This window comes from Pezoporus flaviventris, unplaced genomic scaffold (genome assembly GCF_033815535.1).
Source record: "Pezoporus flaviventris isolate CSIRO_AGI_PZ_B2104156 unplaced genomic scaffold, CSIRO_AGI_Pfla_v1 ptg000001l, whole genome shotgun sequence".
Classification (NCBI taxonomy): domain Eukaryota; kingdom Metazoa; phylum Chordata; class Aves; order Psittaciformes; family Psittacidae; genus Pezoporus; species Pezoporus flaviventris.
The window spans coordinates 42,098,087-42,122,029 of NW_026892549.1; positions in this window are offsets into that span (position 1 = coordinate 42,098,087).

The window sequence follows — 23,943 nt, forward strand, 5'->3', positions numbered from 1 at the left end:
GTGTTTCCCTTTTACTAACAGCATAAAAATGCACGGTTTTTTACTTGGATCTAGATAGTCTCAATTTGAAGGAGACCTTAGATGATGATATACTTGTCTCAGGATGACAGCCAGATTCCATCAATGTTCTCTTTGTTTAAAAGAAGTAAGTTTTATAAAAACTTAGACCTGAACTCACAGCTGTGTAAATACTACGGCTCACTGTTCATGGTTTTGTAGTCCCAACACAGATTCTGAATTCCACATTACCTTTAACATAAATTGATGTCTTTCCCTAGCCACTTTATGGAGACCAGAATTGGCAGGTAGTTGCTTTGTTTGGGTTCAGCCTCAAGGTCTGTTGCGGTGCTCAAGAGCAGAGGTGATCAAAGATACTTTTCAAAAATGTTTGCCATAATGTCTTTGAAAAAGACTAGTGCTGTCCTTTTGAAATTAAAAATTCAGTTTCAGAAATGTGGGTTATAATATTTAAAATTGTATTGTTACTTGCAATAGTCATCAATACAAGCTGCAATAACATGTACCTCTACTGAAATGCTGTGAAATGTCTCATTTATGAATTTGGTTTTGCACTTTGGAAAAACGAAGCATTGAACTTTTTATGGGAACTTTATGAATGTTTCATTTTAATTCAGAATAAAGCTAAATTTGTTTCAATTGACTGTTCAGCAATTCCAGTATGACATTCCTATTTGGGTAGTATTCAGCCTATTTCTACCTTCATGGTAGTATGTAGTAGCATGTCTCCCCACACACATATGGGGACATAGCAGCTTTTAAATTAATGCATTTATTGTAGTACTATAAAGTATCATAGCAACCTTCTTAAAGGATAAAGCATACTGATCTCTGCAATGAAGTTGTGTGTATGCAAAAAGATGATGGACAAAACCTGATGGTGTGACTGTAATGCAAAATTTAAACTGATGCTTTTAGAGCTTCAGATTAAATTAGGAAATAAGTGAAAAATGGTTTTGTTTAAAAAATCACATTTTAAAATTAAACTATTTTCTAATGATGAAGAATGTCAAGTGATCATCACAACTTTGCAGTTCAGTATCATCTGACTTGTCCTGGTGCAGCTGACCTCCTGAAGCAAATTCTAAAGGGGATGGTCTCAAGACGGGGTTTTGATAAAGCTGCTCCAATTTCAGGCTGCTGGAAGAGGTTGGCTCTATGCCCATGACACTGAAACTGTGGATTACTGGTGTTGCTATTGCTAGCTTCAGCAACGTAATATTCAAAGCCATTTGAAGACAATGAATGGCATTGATGTTACATATTAAATGAAGTTCAGCAAATACTCAAAGCATAAAGGGCTATCTGCTAAGTTCAGTTATGCATAAATTGGATATTGATAGTGGCATTGATAAATGCAATCTTGACTAGATGCAAGCCTGAGGATGTGGGAGTAATGAGAAGGTACAAACACAGCCGTTGACCTTTCTCCCTCCCAGCCCCTGGCAGCAGCCAGCAGTGTTTCCTGTCTCACTTAGTTCCTGCTGCTGCAGAGCAGGAAATCCTGGCTGCCCAGAGGCAAGGGTTAAAAGCCCTTCTGAAACATGAAGTGACACACATGCTCACCTAGCAAATACATAGCAGCTGGGTAAATACATACAGAGATGAGGCTGTAAACGCTGGTCATTAAGGAAAGTAAATCTGGCTAATGCTAGAAAGCAAATGTAACAAAGATGTGGATGAGCTGAATGGTGCATGAAAATCTCAGGTTTAGAATGACACTTGTTGACAAGATGTTGGTATGATACAGACCACACTATGGGCTTAGGGCGTAGCCCTGGGTATATCTGAAGTTTGTTCCTTGACTTACTTAGGACAGAATCCTGGTTTTAGCCTAATATACTGGGAAAACAAAGCAAATAAGTTTCTCTGCTGTGTAGTTTGGTCCTCATTCCTCTCCTTTTTTCTCCCCTGCAATGCTTTTGATCTTCATGAACAGCTTCAGACAAACTCAAATAAGATTCAAGTCTAAGTGTATTAAATTCTTGCAGTTTTTTGTGGAAAATAGCAACCCTAATTTGGGCTGGTAAGGAAGATGAAAGCTGAAATGTCAGCTCAACCGTTTTAATACCAGATAATCCACATGGTAAAATCCCAAATGTTAGTTGGTGCGCATCCACTGCAGATGGTCAGTGTGCTCTGCCTTGCAGTGCTTGGACCCTTAAAGTGCCTTGATGAGTGCGGTCAGCCACAAGGCAAACTGGCCTTTTTAGTACTCCTGCTCCTGAAGGTACAGGGCAATGCTGTTCTTCCAGTCAGGTTTTGTTTGTTTGTTGAGTTTTTTTTTTTGTTTTTTTTTTTGTTTTGTTTTGTTTTTATTTTGTTTTTTGTTTGTTTGTTTTGTTTTTGTGGGTTTTTTTTTTCCTTTTTTTTTCTTTTTTCTTTGCTTGGGATTATTTTGTTTGGGTTTGTTTGTTTTTTAACTAATATTTTCTTGATAAATGAAGATTCTGTCTCATAACTGTTGTGCCAAGTTTTCAGCTCTGCTCAGCTTTACAGGTTAGCATGTTCTAGCATAAGAACATGAAGAACAGAGGCTTCTGGGTTCCTTGAGATAGTATTGGAGCTCAGTTTAAACATGCAGAAGTGTCTCCAATGGGTGGATTATAGTAGCCATCTCCTTAAGAGGTGAGATTCCTTTAAAGCATTATAAACAGTCTGCAGGGAACAAGAAGCAGCTGTGAAAAGGAGTTGGGGAGAGGGAAGGGGAAAGAGAAAAGCTATTGTAAGATGACGGAAATAAGCTGAGTCTGTTATGTGTGTTAACAAAGTCCTGATGGTTGTCCTGATGGTTCTCCTGATGAAGAGTTGCCCTACCTTTACAAGCAGAGAGTCCTTCCAGGTTGCTAACCAATGAGCGGTTGAGGAAGCAGGGTTTACTGTATAAGATGGAGGAGATGAGTGACTGCTGCCCAAGGGGCAGTGGAGAAAAGCTTTTGAGAAGGCTTGTACTCCCTGCAAAGCTTCATCAGGCAGCACAGCCCATCAGCATGCTCAATAAAAACCTCTTTGTACAACCTCACCTGTCTGTTGCATGAGTTATTGCTGATGAAATAGTGACCAGGAAGCAAAGAGAATTGTTAACGGGGAAAACAGAGCAAGGGCAGTGCAAGCCAGTGTCTTGCATGCATGGCTAAATTACACTGAAATGAACATCTGGCAACAACAGCCAGGCAGAAGGGAGCTGGTTGCTATAGAAAAGCAATAAATTTGGGATGGTAAGAAATCTGCTGCCTTGGTTACAATTTAGTACTTTTTTTAAGGCCGATGAGAGGAAATCACTGTCTCTTCATTTGTAGAGCTATGTGCTGCTCTGTGGACATGAATAAAACACAACACTATTTCCTGTTCTTTTCAGTAGCTCATGTAAGACTTCTCTACATTTCTGGACTTGAGTAGTCACTGTTCAGGTGCTTACAGCTGAGCATTTGTGGGCTGGCCTGCTCAGCCATGCTATAGTGCTTTGGGTCCTTCCACCAACCTCTGTTGCAGCAGGGTTTACATTATTAAAACCAAAATTCTCCTGTCACAGAAAGGATAGGCTGATTATTACACGCTCCTTTGACAAAAATGGTACAAAAGTGTTACTTTAGTTTTCTTTGGTTTGTTTTAAAACCACATGCTGATATAGCACAGCTGCAGCCCAGCCAGCACACAGCAAACTTAAAACAGCTGTGAGTGGTAGGGCAGGGAACCTGGTGATGAATGATGCATTTGTAATGAGTTACACTTACAGAGACACTATAGCAATCAGCAGGGCCTTCAGCAGCCAGAGCACAAGTGCTTACCACTGAGGTTAAAGGCAAATTCCCTTAAGGGGAAGCTGAGCAGGTTTATAAACACAGGGACTAGTGTCTAGGAGGATTGTGCTCGCATCCACGAGCCTTTGCATGCAGAGCCATGTGCTTGCTGCTGGCACTTGGCATCTTGCATTGTAACTGTGACGTTACACTTATACTGTGAGTCTGAACAACAGGATTTGTGAATTGGCTCTTCGGGAACAAAATGGTTGTGTATGCCTTGGCTTCCCAGGAACCTGGCTGGGGAGCCAAGACAGCAGAGGTTTGCAGATCTCACCCCGCCAGGCTGGACCACATGGGTGTTGTAGCACACAGAGAGCCTAGCTACCTCACAAGGGCTGTTTGCACTCTCTGTGTCTGCAAATGCCTGCCATTTTACACCAAACAGACTTTTCTGCTCTGGCTGTGTATATTCTGGCCCTGAGAGAGCCAGCTTTATCCTTCACATGGCTTCCAGCCCTGCCCAAGCAAATCTTACACGCCTTCATTTGGAAAACAATGGCGGGCCCTTTCTCTGCTGCTGCCTGTTCCCCCCCTCAGCAGTGATAATGATGGACCTCAGCTGTGCTCTGTGCCAGGTGAGGAGCACATCGGTGCATCGGGTGGGAGGCAGGGATCAGCCCTCACTTGGCCCCTTCCTGCCCCAGATGCATCAGGTTTACCTGAGGGGGCTGTCCCTGTTCTGGGTGTGGGGCGATGTGGGGCTGCAGCCCCGGAGGAGGTGCTCTCCACAGTGCAGTGCAGCCCACTGGAGTGGGGAGAGGCTGTCAGGATGCTTCCCACTGAGGTAAGAGGATGAGTCTGTGAGGATATGGGTGATTTTTATTGCGTCCCTGGCTGCTTGCTAATAGGAACGTCAGGGCCAGGATGGGGTTGGAGGGTGAAATCTGCAGTGGGATGGCCTTGGCAGGACAGGGTGTCCTGAGAACGCCCTGTGGTCAAAGGGGCTGATAGTGGAGCAGCTCTCTTCTCCCTGGGCCAAAATGAAGGTGCATAAGGTGTCCCCTCAGTCAGGTCCTTGGCGAGGTGCTGGGGGAACCAGGCCTGCCCAAGAGAAATGGGGAGCTCAGGATAAAACCTGAGTGTTGCTGTTCAGAGCCTGGCTTCCCTCAGGGCATATCTGTGTGCCCACGGGTGCCTCTTAGCTTTTGTGTGTGTTTCGGACACGTTGAGGCAGGGTTTCAATGTGAGACATGCGAGTCCCAAGTGACTTTAAAAGACTGTTAAATTTCTGTGCAATTATATTGGTCATTTGTGGTAACAAAATCACGTTCTGCCCTTGTTTATAAGCAGCCAATATGTGTGTGTCCAACCTGGCTTTGCTAATGGATCCATTTTGTGTGTTGAATGAGCTGGAGGGTCACAACTGCTCAGCTGCGGAGCAAGGGCAGTAACTGTTATCTGCATTTGCACTCTGAAAGCACTTGGAGATTTTTAGAAGTAGGAAGAGGTCTAATCCAAACTGGGCTTGGTATGCTGAGGTTCTGAAAGCAGGAGGCTTCTGTGGTGCCGCTGCAGGTCATTGTGTATTACATATTCTGGGTTTGCCCTTTAGAACATCCCTTTTTTGCATGGAGTTTCTGTCAACTTTCGAACATAGGCCTGTGAAATGTGAACATACGTGTTTGTGGATGTGGAGAACAGCTCTGTTTGAACCTGTGCTGCTTTTCAAAATAATACATATGGAAAAAAGAAATCTCGCATTCCTGTGCAGTCAGAGCCACAACTGAATTTGCTCTTAACCACTGTACTACAGTGATTTGGGTGTAACCTGCCTGTAAAACTCCACAGCTGCTCTAGCTCTTTTCCTGTCAGAAGGCTGGCCATAGAACAAATTAAGAGTACAGAACTGAAACCAAGATGTGAAATTAAACTTTTATTAAAGTAAATCAGGCCCTGGATTTATTTTAAGGAGCGAGGCAATAAAAACGAACATATAAAAAAAATTGCAATTGAAAATAACGTACATTCTTTTTATGTCATTTCTCTGTTTTCAATTTTATTGGTACAATCAAGTTATTTTTACTTAAGCCGCATACCTATGTTTCCCCAACCGTGACAGTGGCTTGTGTGTTTGATGACCTTTTCTTTCACAATGCCATGGAGGAAGAAGGGGCAGTTTAGTGGAAAGAGGGAACCGCAGGGAGCTTGTTACAGCTCCTGGGTTCATTGCCATCTGGTACCAGCACAATGTAGGGGTGCCCAGAGGTCTCCTTATTGCACCACAGAGGAAGGAGCCCTGGGACCCTGCCCTACCATGAGGTGTCCTGCAGCTCCCAGGGCTCCTCAGCCTTCATGAGGAGGAAGAGGCAGCTGCAGAGCCTCCACCACTGCCCTACGGATTGGTGAAGACCTGACCCCCTCCATGCACCCTGCAAGAAGGAGAAGGGATGACCATTGGGCAAGGATGCTGTCTGTGGGCATCAGGGCTGTTTAATAATTAGCTATTATTGTTTAACTAGTGAGGCTCGGTGTCCAGAGCATCATTTATCTGTACTTCAACAGCAATGGTAGCAGGAGTGAAACATTTGAATTGCATTACCTGTTGATATCATAAATGTTTATTGCTTGACTTCACTGAAGGTAAAATAGAGGGTCTTCCCGCTTGTGTCAGGACCTGCTGGAGTATGAAGGGAGAACTCTTGTTTCCTCTCTGGATGCTTCTGAATTAATTATCCTCGCATTAAAGAAACTGTAATTCCTGTAAAAGGGTATTTGCCAGTGTGGTCTGTGAGGAAGACTAAAGGACAGGGAGGAACAGGCATCTAAGTGGTGCATCTTGTATCCAAAAGGGATGCTGTGTTTGCCATGGACTGAAAAGGAAGAATCATCTGTGTTGGAACAGAAAAATGTCTTTAGAAAAAGTACTTAGCTCTGCTTGTGTTATTTGCTCATTCTTCCTCTCTCTCCATCCCACTTGTTTGCAGAACTGTAGTCTCAGTCCTGCAGTTACCAAGCCCCTTCACTTACCACTGTATTTGAAGACACATTAATTGTAATGGATCAAGCCCACATCTTGCAATCAGTCCAAAACACTTCTCTGCATCAATAGTGGTGCTATCCACAGGTGGCTGGCAAGGTTAGTCACCTCTTTCATAGGTACTATAGTTGCTTTCAAGCACAAAAATCAGTTTTTGACCTGCTTGCAAGTGAGAATTGCCCTATTTCTATTAAGTGTTAGCCAGCAAAGACTGCAAGGACAATGTATTTTTAAGGGATCGGGACAGGTTTGCCAAATGTGGATACACTACTGCATTCTTCTGAGTTTCTTGTGCAGGTTACAGCAACAGAAACAATTTATTTGCTTCTGGTGGTGGCTTTCTTTTTGGATGATAAGGGTATTAACTGGGTCTACACTGGCAAAGTTGTGCAGATGTTTTCATGCAGGACAAGATTTTCCCCTATTGCTGGTTCTCCTGGCATTTGCTAAATTCAAAGAAAACAATTTTTCAGTTTTGTCCAGTTTATAAAGCTGGAGGGAAATGGCTTAGGTAACTTCAGCTGGACAGAAGGTGAGATTTATAATCAAGTGTCCTGAGTCAGAGCTGTCCACTCTGGTGCACTCAAGGTTAATCAGCAGGAAAATGAACCTACTGCAGGTTTGTACTTGTGTTTCCAGGTGCTCCCAGTGTAGACCCCTTTCTCTTCAAACCTGGAGTAAGCCGCATACTTAGCGGTGAGCTTAATTCCTATCATGGTACTCTACATGCAGAATTAATACAGATTAGCTTCAGTAATGCAACCACTGTGCTGCTAATTCATTCTCTAATTCACTGGACACAGTTAATGTTTCCATGTGGATAAAATGCTAAATTATCTACCTGGGAGCGGTTATTTCTCCAGAACTTTCACAGTCGAGCACTACCCTCCAAAGCTGATGTTGCCTTCCCTGAACATTTGGAAATTGGCAAGGTTGTTATTTTGACAACAGGAATCCATTCTTGCCTGCCCCACTGCTGTTGCCCTCTGGCCTTCCACTATGGGATGGGAGAGACACAAAGGAAGCCTCTGCTGCAATGCTGGAGCAGAACAGAGAGAGCTGAAGCTTTTGTGGTTTCTCTGCTGTTACCAGCATCCTGCCATCTGGAAATCACTGAGGGAGCCTGTTAATTCAATTTTATTACTGTATATTTTAAAGACTGTCAGAGAAGCCTGGGGCCTTGGGACAGGTCTTCATTTTAAGTTTGGTCTACATCAAAATAAATAATAAAATCCTCATGAAGATGTACAGGCACTGTGAGATGCTTACCCAACTTGACACGATGAAAGAATAACCTAATGATGTTTTACAGGCTCATGAAAAGATATTTACTTATATGACTATGCTAATAAAGTTTTAAACAGATTAAAAGCAAAGACAGATGCTAATGCTCATACCAATCACTTTGCATAGGAAAAAAACAAAGAAGGAAACACAATTATGCTAAATTTAAGTATGCCAAATCTGATTTAAGTGCATTAATGTCTAGTGCAACACGTACTTCTTTCTCTTCTGAAAACAAGGAAGTTCTGCTATAGATTTGGCAAACCCCTTGAGATAGTTAAAGAAAAATGGTACAAATGTGTACATTGGGTAAGATTTCAGGTCAGAATATGCAGTTTAGGAATGCCACTAAGCTTGAAATTAGGTTATTTCCATCTGTGCAGTTATGTTTTTAAAGATGTGTCTAATATACTGGTAGCTGTTAGAGTAAGGTTTGTTCACCAGAAAAACAGGGCACTTGCAAAGCAAGCATGTGAACCCACCTGAATGGAGCAGAGTGCTACGGTGAGTACAGGTACATTAAAGTGTTCAAATGTTTTAAGTGTTTGCTCTGTAAGTATAAATACCTAGGAAAATTGGGGGACATGAGCAAATCTGCTACCTAGCACAGTATTCACAAAGTCCATGATGCATGCCAGAAACAACTAGTTTTGGTTGTATATGTGTTTCTTAAATGGCAATTACTTTTGGCACCAAACTGCAGTTCTGATGTGATTGCATGCCCTATTAAAAATAAAGGTGCCAGATTGGTACTTTTTGGGAGCATTTGGTAGATGCTACTGAGAAGGGGAAGTTTTGGGTTGAGGCTGAAGCAGTTCACAAAAAAGGCGAAGATATCTAATAATGACCAATTCAATACATTTGTGGTACTGACTCCCATACAAGCATACATCTTGCCTCACAGTGTATTGGCACTATTGGCCTTTTCCCCATAGACTACACCAAATAAATAATAAATTCCCATATGGCAGCAGTTCTCAGTGGCTCCGAGAAAGGACACCTTGCATTCCACCACATCCTTGCTGAGGACTTGCAAAGTCCTGCAGTCATGTAGCAATGGCCTTCCTCTGTTTTTTCTGGATGACAAACTGATGGTGCCTTAAGAGGCTGTTTAAAAAAATCTTTATTTTTTTCCCTTGACCTTGGTCTCCTGAAGAAGTGAATATATGATGTGCAAATAGCTATAATGCACAAATCAAAAATGGGAGAGAATGTGGTCTGGGCATCATGAATGAGCCCAAACAAGTGCCTTGGGAGGGGCTGGGAGTCACACTAAGACACTGGTGATGTTAACACCGCTGAGAAACATGTGACATTGCTGACCTGGAGCTGAACTTGAACTTTGAATGAGCTAAGATTCTCTTAGCAGTGTATTAGTGAGCAAGCATGTCTCACTCAGCTCTCCAGATCTCTGAATCTTAGTTCTGGATGGGGAAAAAACCCTATATCTGACTTATATTTATATCATTTATATTCATATAATTTGGGAGGAGTTTTTCCTAAGTCAGTGCACTTCTGAGGATAATTTTTCCCCCGTAACTTGTTTATTTTAATTCAGACCTGCAAACTATCTTGTTAAACAATGTGCAGGAATTGCCTAACATATTCTTGCCCATGGGAGATCTGTAGTTGGCTTTTATTTTCTTTAAGCTTGATTTGAAAATACCTGAGCAGCCATGAGTGTGATCAAGATGAACTGCTATGTAAAGTGACTGCTTTTGGAGAAGAGTGCTGACCAGAGCTCAGCAAGAATAAAAGATGTGAGCTCTGTTGGGTGATACAAATCTCTTGTGAAAAGACTGGCAGCGCTTATATTCTTACCTCTATTTCTTTTCTTACCTCTTTCCTTCCCTTAAAATTAAACAAACAAAGGATGCAAGTCAGAAGCCCAGTAAGATACATCAGCGTATGCCAGAGCAATGCAGTAAGCAGTGACTGGAGCTGAGGCCTGCCTGTTGGACTCTGGGTCAGGCCCGTAAATCAATACAATGAATGTTCGGGGTGGCATATGAGCCTCTTGGTCCCTTCCCTCCTTCACATCCATGTATCATTATTTTCTAATTTGCCACCCTGCGCTAAAGTGGATGCTTCTGGCCCCTTTTCCAGGCATGTCCATTACTGTAAGTGCTGTGTGAGTGTGCACTTTGGTCTGCTTCCTTCCTGAGCCACTTCCAGAAAGATGCCAACCTTTTTATCATTGGGAGCTATAGTAAAAGCTGTCTACACAGTTGCTCTCTGTCTACTCACTGACAGAGCAACCAATCTCATTTCCTGGCATGTGACCTAAGCACTCACTGACCCGTAAAGCTGCTGCTGTCTTTTACCAGCCATGCTGGAATGAGGTACTGGACAAGAGAGTCTCTGTCTTCTCTAGCACTGGCCAAAAGCAGTCACCACTGTCCTGGGTTTAGCAACAACTAAAAACATTGATGTTATCAGCTCTATTCCCAGGCTGAAAGTCAAAACACAATGCTGCACCAGCTACTAAGAAGGAGAAAAAAATTGACTGCTACTGCTAAACCCAGGACACACCATAATGCAAAAATCTTCATTTAACTCTAGATCAAAGATCACCTTATAACTGCAATGAAAGTTAACTCTTACGTTAAGCCAGGTGGTGCAGGTCTGAATGCTAAGAGGAAATAAGTTGGAAAACAAATGTTGGGTGGAGTATTTACTTAGAGCTGCTGGACTTCTCTGTTCTTAAAAAGCATTTGCTATTGCCAGCATGCAGCAGCCAAAGATCAGTCTGATGTTATTACTTCAGTTTTCTGAAATGTGTTTAAAGATCAATACAAAAGTTTAATTGCAATTAGCAAGCTACGTTTTTCTTTTCCTTTCCAAGTCCTTGTCTTCACTTTCCCATTGCTTACATACTATACAGCAATCATAACATCTCATAGGAATCACTAAGCAACCTGTTCACTACTTATGTCAGTGTACCCTAGAAAAAATACCAGCTGGGGTTTGGCAAGCTTCTTCCATCAGTTCTTTTACAGTGTCCATCATGATCTGGAGGATCCTTGGACAGGGAAGAAGGAGCAACATTCTCAGTTTGTTTAACCTTCGGGCTTTCTGGAGGCATAAAACCAGGAGTATTTATTACTGCTGTTCACTTTTAATGGCCTTACTAAAGGCCAGCAACTCCTCAAATGTTTGGCGGGCCCCTAGCCCATCCATGAGTAATTAACTGCCTGTGACAAACTGATGTGAATTCAGCCCATACAGGGCAGTTCACTATAAACACAAATTCACTGGCTTCCCTTTGGACAGTTATCTTTACCTCTGTCACAGATTGAGCCAAATGATATGCTCCAAAGATCCCAAACTCTAAGACATTCAAAATCTTCATGCAAATACTTCAGTTCAGGGTCATCACTTAATCACTGCCGGCCTAGGCGTGGATTAGGGGTGCAGCCACAAGATACAAGGCTGCAACATCAGAAAAGATGATGATAGAAAACACCTCAGGAAAAGCTTCAGTTGAAAAGAAGAATGAGCCTGTTGGGTTGCCCCACTCTCCTTGTTCCAGGTGACAGAGGATGTCACCTCTATTGATGAGTTCTTCGGTTTCACCATAGTTGCTTCTCGGTTCCTCCTACCTGGTCTCTCCCCATAGTGCAGTCTCACTGCTAACAAGGCATGCAGGCCCCAAGAGGAGATCTTCTGTCATGGGAAATTGCCCTTTCCATAGAAAAGCACAGGTCCAAGTCAAGCAGCTAGGCTAATAATTGGTTCTGAAACAAGGACTGTCCATCAGTTTTTCCAGACTGACCCAAAGTTTTGGAGTGCCTTCCTTGCTTCATGTTACATACACACCCCATTATTTTTTTGTTTTCAAAATAATTGAGTCTGACTTCTATTAACTGCTCTGATTTACTTTTGGGTGGTTTGTTGAGCTTTGCCTGGTATTCATGTTGTTTTATATGAAAGATAATTCTTTCTTTGGGTGCTGAGTTACAGTTATGAGGTGTTAATGGGCCCTGGCAGAGCAATCATGTATCTTGGAGCATGTTAGGGTTTGATCTGTGCCCTTACTTCATTCTCTGTATGCTACAGGTTAAGTACATCTTCATTTGCTGTTTAGCTTTACTTCTGCCCCATCAGTTTCGCTGACTTTTGTTTCTATTCTGCCAGGCTAAGCAGTTTAGTAGGATTTCTGCTGTGCAGAAACACGGCTTTGTGGAGTCCTGAAGCAGCATTGCTGGTAGCTTGCTGATAAACCTTGTGTTTCACCAGGGAAAAGGCAGAATCACTCTCTAATTTTGGTTCTAATTTTGTTGTATATTTGAATTTGTTAACACCAGTAGATTTTACTCTTTCTCTGCTCCTTCTCGGGCTTTTGGCTTTGTTAATTGTAAGGATGTGCTCAAAAATGAACATGCTTGGGCTGTGCATACATTTGCACTTTGTTCTGATCTGTATTGTAACTTTCTGTGATCTATGGCACCAGACACAAGGAACTGGCAAGGAAGTGCTTAAAATTGTGGTTTGGCTTACAGATACCTGGTTTAGAGTCCTGTCCCTCTATTAATCTGAATTACAGACAATGGGCCAGATTGGTGCAACTCCACCAGACTTTGAGTCGGTGACCCGGAATTTATACCAGCTGAGAATCTGGCCCAATGTCTTATTTGTAACTGAGAGAAAATCTGCCGAGAGAGGTAATATGTTTTATTAGATTCCTTTGATTTATTTGAGGGGGAGGAAAACAGAAGTTTTGGTGCATGCAAGTCCCTTTTCAGGAAGAAGGATCTTTTTAAGGGTGCCACAGAAATTGTTATTACAGTTTATTTGCAACAAAAGGACTTTCAGAAAGGATATGCCTGATAAAAGTGTTAATAATAGTGAAACACTGAGCTTTCTCTCCTGGGTCCTGTTCTCTTCCCCACACTGAGCCCTCCCCTTTTGTCTTAGCTGTCTTACCTGGGGAAAAGAAGACTTGCGGTCACCTCTTCCCAGGTCTGTCAGTCTCCCGTGCATCTGGCCCTATTTCTTCCTAAAACTGATCTGTTTGTTAGGGTTGGTGTGGGACCTGTCTGCATCTCCCTGGGAATGCTTCCTCTCTCTTCCCTTGAATGAAAGGAGAACACAAAACCATTGGTGTGGGTTTATGTAAGTGGGTGGGGACCTGTGACTTCGCCCTCTCCACCAGGTCCTAGGGCAAGTCTTGATTTGTTGTGCCGTCACACGTTCAGCACTGCTCTTCACATCTCACAAGTAATGGGATGCAATTGTAAAATGGGAGTTTGGATGTACTCTCAGGGCTATTAAGTTATGGCTTCCTCAAATGAGACTCAAGAAGATCACCAGGACTGTTTGAGTGAATGGACAGTGCTGCCATAGGCCTGTGTTAAGTACTGGTGGTATCACGAAGCTTTTCCTTCTGATACAGTGAGGTGAGGGCTGCTGGCTGTTTCATCCAGACAGAACTGCCAGGTCAGCATGTGTGAACACCAGATGTAGGTGTGATTTTGGCTGCAAGTACAATGCATGACAGACCCCCAGGAAGCAGCGATGGCAACATCACCCTTCAGTTCTTGCATGTACCAGGTGCTCAGAGTCCTGTGTATAAAGCAGGACTTCTGTAAATGTCCTTGAGCAAGGAAACCATTTCCTTGGTTCCCCTAAGAGCAAGCGAAACCAATGCCTTGCCCAGGATCCTCATTGGTGGCTGCAAGCAGGTGTCCCAGCCACTCCTGGGTCAGGGCCCAGCTCTATTAAAGATTTACAACTCAGTCTGTCAGCATGAACATGTCCCACCTTCTTCATGCTTTTTGAAGGGGTTTGCTGCAGATACCACACTTAGATGTCTTCTCCAAATTGGCTGAGAGTACAATAGATGAAATGATGTAGGGAGATCAGGCTTAGACACAGGGGGTTCAGGGTATAATAGAAGGAATAAATCTCTGTCCCCCCTTCCTGGCCAGATGCACCATAAGCCTGACAGACTTACGATTTTTTACAGAGAGCAACATATGCTACAGTTTTTATTTCTCTAACCATTAATCAAAAGGTATTTTGTATAAACAGTGTAATTGCCAGCCCTCACCAGTGTGGGTGGGCTGACAGGAAGGCTTTGCAGTTCTCTGCAGCACAGATAACCTTTGCCAGACACCAGCCCTGGTAGCCAGCAGCAGCTGTAAGGAGTACACGCCAGCACGAGTGGTGTGTAGGGCCGCACACCGAACTCCAGCCTCAATGTTGGCAGGGACAGGCAAGCTAGATCAGGGTAATGCTGCTAAGGGCTAAGAATATTACTGCTTCAGCAGAGACAAACCCTTGTGCACCTGTCTGAGCCTTTTGTCTTTTCATGGGTTATAGCATGGATTATATCTGCTCATTCTGTTGTGATACCAACCTGTGATTTTTCTTTTCTTAGTTGTGCCAAAGAATGTTGAACTGTGGGCAAGACAACTTAGTGCATGTTAGCAGGCAACGTCTTGCCCACAGACCAAAATATGGCAGAAGTGCTAAGAAGACTCTCCCTGGGTGCAGGAGGATGAGGGTTGATGGGAGCCAAGCACTGGGTGTGGAGGTGGGTACAATATTCAGGCAGTGGGGTGCCTGCTGGCAGTGAGCAGGAGGAAAGGCGCTGGGCTGGAAGCTTTTGCATGGGTCTTTTAAACACGAAGCCACAGATCCTTTCCACCTCATGTGAGTCTGTGGGAGAGGAATGGTTGCATGGGGCCATGCCACTGCATGGATATTTGAGCACCTTCCTCTGGAGGGCAGAGAGCTTTAAGCTCTGCAAGGGTGCCTGCTGTGAGTAGACATTGCACAGACAGCTTCAGGGGAGCCGTCAGGAGAGGACAGCAAAGCGTCACAGCATCAGAGTTATTTCTTCAAAGAAAAACATTTTACTGTTCACTTTTATGCTGCTATTTGGCACCATGGTCATTTATCTCAAAGGAATGTTTCCAGGCTGCTGGTGCCAGGTGATGAGAAGCTGCAGCCAGGCCAGGACTCTGGTGCCAAGGTGATTTTGAATAGCAGCCAATGTGAGCAAGAAGTGCCAGGGTGATAATAAAACCCTAGTCCTGAAGGCACTTCCAGGAATCAGCCATCTATTTTAATTTTAAGAAAACTGACAGTTCTGTAAGGTAATTTCTAGATGCTGGGATAGATCTACCAAAGAGCAAATGCCCTGATTCTCTTCTCCTAGAAATATTCTTCGAGGAATTTAAAATACCAGACTTAGGGTAGAATTAATGCACAGATGGTACCAGGAACTAACATCCATATTTACAGCATGCATCTTTGTTATTGATATCTTCATCTATTGGGAAGGATTCCACCAACTACAGATTATCTCTCAACTCCTGTAGTTACCAAAAGCCCATCAGTGGCAGACACGGCTAATGTGAGATGTGAAATACACCACTAGGTCAGCAGTCCTCTCCCTGCCTAATTCCAGCCATTATGCAGTGTTAGCCTGGTTTAGAAATGGTGCTTCTGTTGCATTTAATTTCCCTAGAAATCATCATAACAGCAGGGCTCAAAGGGAAATTAATTCAGCCATACAAAGTGCTCCAACACAGTTGTCCTTGCATGTTTTCTGCTCAACTTTGGCAGCTTTAAAGGATTACAAAAAAACCCAAGATTATACTGAGATTGGCCCCAAATTGGTAGCAAATCTCGGAGCTGAATCTCGATGCCCCAGACCTTGAGGAGATGTTTAGATCTGGAGTTTTGATTTAGCCAGTTCTAGAACTAGATTCCTTTCTTTAAAACTTGTGTAGGAGCCAGACTTGCTTTCCTCACCACCTCAGAATTTAGTGCTGGCTACACTGTGGTGAAAGAGATTTATATTTTGCTGGTATTGAAGTGACTGATTTGCTGAGCATTAGGTGATAGAATTTGCTATAACAAATTGCTGGATCAATGATCTAACACACAAGTATGCTGTTACTGACAACATGTGATGATTCAAAGGCAACAAACATGTCTTGCTGTGCCATCTCTTAGGGGAATAATTTCTTCCTGACACTTCTAGTGGTCATCTTATACCATGGAGCATGAGATTTGATTACCAATACTTTAGCATGCATAACTACCAAGGTTGTTATTTTTAATGGAGTGGACAGCATGTCTCATGAGAGTTATAAACACAGTGTGTGCATTTGAAATGCAGTTGCTGGATTTGGCCTATTCTAACACAGAAGGCTTTGCACAATTAGATTAGCTGGTGAAAACAGAGCATTACTCAACAGATCAGCAGGATTCACAGTCAACATTTTTCATGAAGTCTCTATGTAAGCCAGTTATTTTCCGCTTCGGTAATATGCCTATCTTGATTAGCAGCAATTTCTGCTGAGAATGCCAAGGTTGGGAACAGCAGCACGGAGTTGGATGTACGAGAAACGTCAGGTTTGTGTGTCTTGAAGTGAAAATTACAGCAACAGGGTACTATGAAGTAGAGTGACCCATTAATTAAATAATGAATTCTCCATCACTTTTTTGCCCCTCTCTACCCTGGTGGTAGGTATGCCCAACTACCATGAAAATCAGAAGGATGAGTCTTCCATTAGTATCTTCTCATGCTATTTATCACCATTCCTTCAAAAGCCAGTATGAGGAGACTTCCGTCTTTGATGTGTAGGTGTTTCAGAAGTAGCAACGTGCTAAAATCCCACATACTGCCTCAGGAATTTTCAGTTTGTGTGTATATATTGTACAAATGCTCTGACTCAGGTTTAACAACCACACTTATTCTGAACTCAAAGGGTGCACATCAAGTAACCTGGTTGTTTTTAATTTGATTTTGAAGTCTCATACGAAACAGAAAAGCTAAAATAACTTCAGAATGGGCTATTAGCACAAGGTAAATCTATTTTTCTTATATTTTTTATGAATGATTTCGGAGTGCAGACTGCGTGGGATTTGCTGCAGAACTGTAATCTCTACACAGGGTGACAGTAAAGGTGAGGACTTTCGGCATCCTTGGTCCCATAGCTGGTTCTACAGTTTGAATCTCCAGAGCAATCAATTCAAAGCTATTTACAACCTGAGTGCTGGATTTATACACTGTTTAGTGTGCACTGCACATAAAGCATGTATGCTGCATCAGAACGAGCTTTTGTGATTAGACTTTGCTTTTCACCATGGATTGTTTCTCTGAAGCTTCTGGATGGATGTCTTTTCCTCTTGCATGATAACCATATTGATAACTCATGGGGCTATACATAAATATAATGTGTGTGTATATATATATGTATATATATAACTGCTTTATAGGGTATACAGTGTCTGTATAGGGCTATGCTTTGACAGATATATAATTAAATTCTGCCCTCCCCTTATTTCAAGGTAAAAGCAACTTTTAAGTGATGCCAAACATTTGATTTATTCCATATAAGCTAATGAATGTGTTATCACAGAAAACAAGAGAACTAAGTTCTTGTTAACACCGACGCCTCAAAAACTGGGCGGGCTTATTCTTGGTAATGCTCTCTGTTTAAAATGAGCTTTTGAGTTTCTAAGTGTCACTTAAAGCTAACAGACAAGTCCAAAGAATACGGGGAGACCTCCACTACTAAAAAATTCCTCCTGCTAAAGATAATGTTCTCATCATCTTCAACATAAGGTAAAATCCTTTAGTGTTTGGGTTAGTTCCAAGCCCAGAGGGATGCATTTCTCTTTCGGCTCTTCTCACACAAATGATCTAAACAGGAAAATCATTCATAGTCCTCTCTTGTCCTCTCTGATTTCAGCCATGACCTTAAAGCCAGCCACGGTTACTATGACTCAAAGCACCCTTCCCTTGCCCCCCCTTACCCTGAGCCCATCCTCAAAACAAGTGAATAGATTAAGCTATTTTAAAAATATATATTAAAAAAAAATGACCTTTTGCTTGATCTTATCACTAGACTATGTAGCAAGTGAGGAAGCTGTTGGCTTACAGCTGAACCTTCTTCAGCTCCTTTTCAGTGTTGAATGTGTGTGAGTCTGACTGTGCTCTTCACTCAGAGATTTTTGGATCTTCCATTTCAGAGAAACTAATAGAAGGTACAACCTGTCTACTCTTAAGTATTCATGTAGTTTTATCAGGCAGCTTTATCTCTTTCTTACTCCCCCCCCCCCCCCCCCCCCCTTTTTTGTTGGATTTCTTGTTCAGTGCTTTCTGAATCCAGTCCCCCATTTGTAGATCCCAGGGGAATATTTTACCCATGTTTGCCTACCCACCCCACCTTTTGATTTTTATGGAGACCTGTAGCAGTGACTGCATTTACAGTGTGGCAAAATGGAATTTAAAACCAAATTGAATCACACCTTGTGGCCACCACAACTCAATCCAAATGCTGCAACTATGAGGACTTCAAGTTATTATGCAGAAACCCTTATTTTCTTCAAATATGCAGACCAAATGTTCTGCGTCTGTTTCACCTTTTCTTCATTTCACCTTATTTGAAATCAGGGTGACAACGGATTTAAAGCATGCCTGTCTGCCTACGTCTGGCAGGATTTTCTTCATCTATGAATTCATATTGCTTTTTTAATATTGTTGATAAGTGATAGCTTTATTTCTAGACCATCTAGGAGGCATAGAAGATGCATTATGCAGCCTTATGCAGTATAATCAATGCAGTGGTCAAGCTCACATTCACATGAATTTACCAATAAACTAATGTTGCCAGATGTATGCAGAGAATTTTAAGATGTCTCATAACCAGGTTTCATTTCCAGACTGGATATTGAGGTCAGGTACTTGTTACCTAAAGCAGGCAAGAAGTAAGTGTTAAGACACACTATTTACATTGCCATTCTGGACACTTTTTTAGTATGGATTGCCCATTGAAGGATCCTGTGCTTTATTCTTGAAGGGAGACTTGTGTGCTTCTGGACCACCAAAGCAATATTGGATGGCAATTATTCTCTCCTGGATAGAATTGCTATTGAGAGAGTGCTAATATGAATCATCTTGCCCTGTGTTATCACTCAAACCTTTCCAGTTCACACCAATAAACATGCTCATACTTCCTATGGCAACACTAACAACCACAGGGGGAAAACCCAGCCTTTTGTGCTGGATGATGGCTTTATAAGCAATGGGCCTCTCTGCTTGCACCCCGGGTGGTTTGGGTGGTTTAGTGTTTCGGGCTGCTTCATTAACACTCTTTTGACAGCTTCTCTGCGTTAAGAATGGGTAAGGCTGCATTGCAGTAGGTGTCTCTTAAATTCTCCCTGACGAAAAGAAATCACACAGCTCTTCTGCTGTCTCCTCCTAATCCTCACTAAACCAGGTGATTTGCTAAAAGAATTTCTAGTTATTTATTTTTATGTCTTTCATTATTGGCTGTTCTTAATCACTCTCAGCCTTCCTGACTTTCATGCCCTGGCATTTTATTTGTTCTAGTTCATACTCCCTTTCTATTCGCTTCAGTTGGGCTGGGGTTTCATGGTTTTGAAAGGCACCTGTTTGGCTTGAACAATAACTTCCCATTTAACCATTTTATTGCTTTCTCCCACACTTTCCTGCCTCACCCCTCCTCCATGCACACCTTTTTTTTTCCTTTTTTTGTGCTCTTCATGATTGCATTCAAGTTTCTTGAATAGCTTCCATGCTGAGTCTAAAGATTTTAATTTCCTTACTTTTAAGTCTTTTTAATATTTACTGTACTAAAGTTTTCCTTCCATGGTGCCTGCTGATGTGATGAACTCCTCCCCAGGATGCCAAGTTACACTGTGACCTCAGCTGCAAGGGCCAGGTCCTCCCTGACCACCTCCTGGTCACCTCTGTCGCCTCTCTCCTCTGCTCCAGCCTGGCCCAGTGCTTGGATTAATGAACCTGATGGAAAACCAGAAAAAACAAAATGGGGGAGGGAACAAGGAGGGAAGAGGCTTTCTGCTGGTGTCTGTGGAAGGCATAGACAGTTCTGCACCACACCTGGTACAGGACTTGAAGTAGCTCAGTGTGTCTTGCCTGATTCCTCTGACAGGAGTGGGCTTGGTTTCAGGTCCTGCCTGTACCTGCATGGTACTAGAAGACAGGTGAAAAGGTGTTCGATCATCCTATGTACTTGGGAGCAGAATGAAACCTGTTTACCCAAAATCTTTATTCCTCTGTAAGAGCTGCAGTTTGACAGTGGGTTTGAGGAGAACTGGAGGGTCTTGGCATATGAAATTCTGCGAGAAACTCTTGAGCTGACAGGGACAACTTCAAGCCTGTCTGCAGGGGTCCTTCTGCTAATTACTTGCACTGTACCGAGACCATAATGTGCTTTTATGGGGGCACAGCAACACAGTTGTGAGGATGCTCTGACTAATAAAATCGTAAGAGCTCTCTATAGATTTGCAGGCAGACTAACTGGGATCAGAAGATCTGGAAACAACAGAAATCAGTGGTGTGCACTGACTTTTTGTTTTTACTTTCCTTTTCCATCAGTGTGTTCTAATTTTTCTTACTACTGGACTGTAAGTGATCACTCTCCAGGGAAAAGCCAAGGGTGTATTTTAAACCTCCTTTTGTATTACCCTTACATCCCAACTTGTTTTTTCTCTGGATCAGGATTATACTTCCATTAGGCTGAAATAAACTACCTCAAAATCAAAGTAACTGGGTGCCTGGCAGGCTGCACCAATAACCTCCTGAAACCTTATTTTACAGTTTGTTTATACCATACAAATGTGCCATACTAGCACCATACTAAGCCTGTACTGACCCTGTATGCCCATTGGGCAGCTGCCCAGCTGCAGGTTGCCCATGGTACATAGGCTGTTGAGAGCAAGAGACACGTTTTCTCAGCAGATGCCTTATGCACTGTCCTTTCTCCCATCATGTGCATCCCTTGGGTGCAACAGAGGCTGTTTCCAATCATGTAACTAGACTCACTGGTTGATGATGCAAACAGGGGAACCTGCCTTATTGCTTTGGAGTAGGTATTTCTGTTTTGTCACCAGGCTTCTTGGTGACTACAGCTTACCCCAACTCAGGAATCAAGTGTGAGTGGTGATACCCAAGAGTGGGAAACTAGTGGGTAACTACTCTGTAGGGAAAAGCTGTGGGTGGGTTTTGTAGTTGTCCAAGATAAACTCGCTCATAGGGGTGGGTAAGTAAGAAGTTGGGTGGGGTCGCCTAGGTCTGTTGTGGTGGTGGTGTGCTGCAGGCTTTGGCTGATCTTCACTGATGGCAAAGAAGTAAGTGGGGTCTATCAGATGGTGAAAAGCCACTTTGGAGTATGCGTGTCTGTATGGAAGAGTTTTAAGCTGCTCCTTTCAAGCTAGGATGCCTTCATTTTGCACGTTGCTGGTGTTAAGTAAATTGTAAGAGCTGATACTTGGAGGTAGAACATGTGAATGCAACATGGTGGAAGGCAAGTGCTGGCTTCTCCTACGCAAAACACCCAGAGACTTTCAGCAAAAGGGACAAGTCTTTAATTTTATTAGCATAGCTCCAGGAAATTGGGGAAACATGGAGCATGCTGGTAAAATCTAAATGAAGATTTCAAGGAACAAATTCCTTGGGTTGTAAGGCAGCTGCAGCTCCAGCTCAATTCTATTTTCCTTAGCTCTGCATTGCTACCTGAAACTCTCAAGCTCTGTTTTCAGTTATTATTTTTTGCCATTCTCTAGTGCCAGAGCACAAAGTTTCAGCCTCAACGAAATTTTTTGAATCAGGTTCCAAACCCCTTAAGCAAGTTATTTTATTGAAAGTACTGTTAGGCCTTTAACTGGGGCTGTTCTATGAAGGGCTGCAATAATACATAATGGCACTATGAGTGCTGTGGCTGCTCTCTATTACTACCCAAAGGACAATCCAGAATGTAAGAAGAGAACTTTAGCAACTGAAAATTTCCCCATGGCCAATGGGATTGTGCTTGCTAGAAGGGTCTCTTGACTGTTCTTACAAGATAAAACATGGAAAATTATAGTTATCCGTAAAGACTCTTTATCATTGCAGCAAAGGTATGGCCAGCCAGGACTGGTAATAAGTTTAGGTGACTCCCTAGTTTTGTTACAAGCCTGTGCCTGGAGAGTGTATTTAATTGAACTGCTGTGTTTTTATTGCCAGACTTTCCAGGCTTCAACATAATACAGGGCAGTGCATGGGCAGAGGTGTGCTCGGAGAGCACAAAACAGCTATAATTGTTTCAGGTTCCCAAACGCTGTCCCTCCTCCTCCACCACTGCTGTCTCTCCAGAGGTGCCTCTGGGTTGAAGTTGAATTGAAAAGTCATTTAACATAAATACTTTAACATGCCTTGGTCCCACAGGCAGTGGGGAAGGTAACAAAGTTCCCAGCACGTTAGGAGCAGCCTGAGGATGGCATGCCATAGCCAACATCACTGCTGGCCACAGTCACGGCTTGCACGCTTTTCTTCAGCAACGCTGTAATTCCTGCTATACTTTAAACAAGAACAGACGCTGTCCTCTAGGTTTCTCTCCATAAACATGCACAAACCGGGCCAAACTCTTTCCTCAGTCACGCTGAAGTAAATCAGAAGTAATCCCACTGACAGCCATGAACGTCGCAGTGAAGTTACACCAGCTGAGGACAGAAGTTGGACTGCTCTATGTGAAAGCTGCCACTGCCAGCCAAGCTGAAATGCTCATTTACTACAGCACATGGATAGCATTATTGTTGCTTCAGACTATGTTTGGGTGGAAGTCAGTGGTTAAACACCTGAAATCTCAGTAGACAAAGAGAAGACTATAAATTTTTATGACGGTAGAGTAGGAGATTGCAACATGTAGGTTCCATTAAAAAAAAACAAACCAGAAACTATGTTATATTACATACTTTAGAGGTTTTGTCACTGAGTTGATTAGTATGACTTAGTTATGAGCTGTTACTAGAAGCTTTCCACTGAGAAATGGAATTAGAAATACCAGTTGCTGTATTTTTATTCACAATCTTGTCGAATTCATCTCAGTCTCACAGATGCACATAGAATGACTCCTAAGGCTGGTTTATATGTTTAGGCATTTGCCTATTTCTTTGTTGGGGAAAAAAATCTGCAATCTGCAGAAAGGAAAACGACTGTTTTGTAACAGCAGGGCTTCAGCTGCACAGGGCAGCTCTGCTCTGGCAGCAGAAAGGGATGAGGGCTGTCAGCCACATTTATACTTGGGCAGTTGTAATTCTGATGACTGGGGTATTTATTTTCCCAGGCCAGCAATAGTACCCTAGTTTCTAACTCTCCAGCACCCCCTGACCTTCTCCTATCCTTCATTTTCCCTCATTTTTCTGCCAACCTTACAATTCTCCTTCACTTTGCATCCCCTGTCCAAGCATTGTGGTAGCCACATTCACAGCTAGACAAAGGCATGGGATTCAGTAAGAAAACGTGGACTCTCCCTTATCTCACCTGCTGAAGAACTCACAGGTAGATGAGATGTTAGAGCTCATCAAACACATTATTTTTTTTCTGCCTGGCAGATAGATCATATACTTCTTAAAAAGAGTTCTCTTTCTTTCCAATCTGAGTGGATTGGACAATGCCAGCACATACATGAAAGTATTTTAAGTTGGTGGGAGGAGGTGTTGATATGATGTGTACCTGTGGACTTGACTGTGAAATGCAATTTCTAGATGTCTTTCAGACAACTAAACTCACTAGTCATCAGGGTCTAAAACCAGAACAGAAAAGAGCCTTCAGCATGACTGTAGTCCATTCATTAGAAATACAAAATAATGCTTTCAGACAATCATTTGTAGTATCTGTCCAGCCCTATTCCTGTAGAAAGACCCCTGCTGCTTCTTCTTCTTCCTGCTTCAGTTCCAATTTCACAGCTTAGCTGCGTATCTCTAGCCAATACAATCAGTGAGATCCAGCTTCAATCTGAATCAGGTGCCATTATGCAAGATCACTGGGCAACAGCATTTAAAGGCAGGCAAAGCTTGCATTTAAGCACAATGATT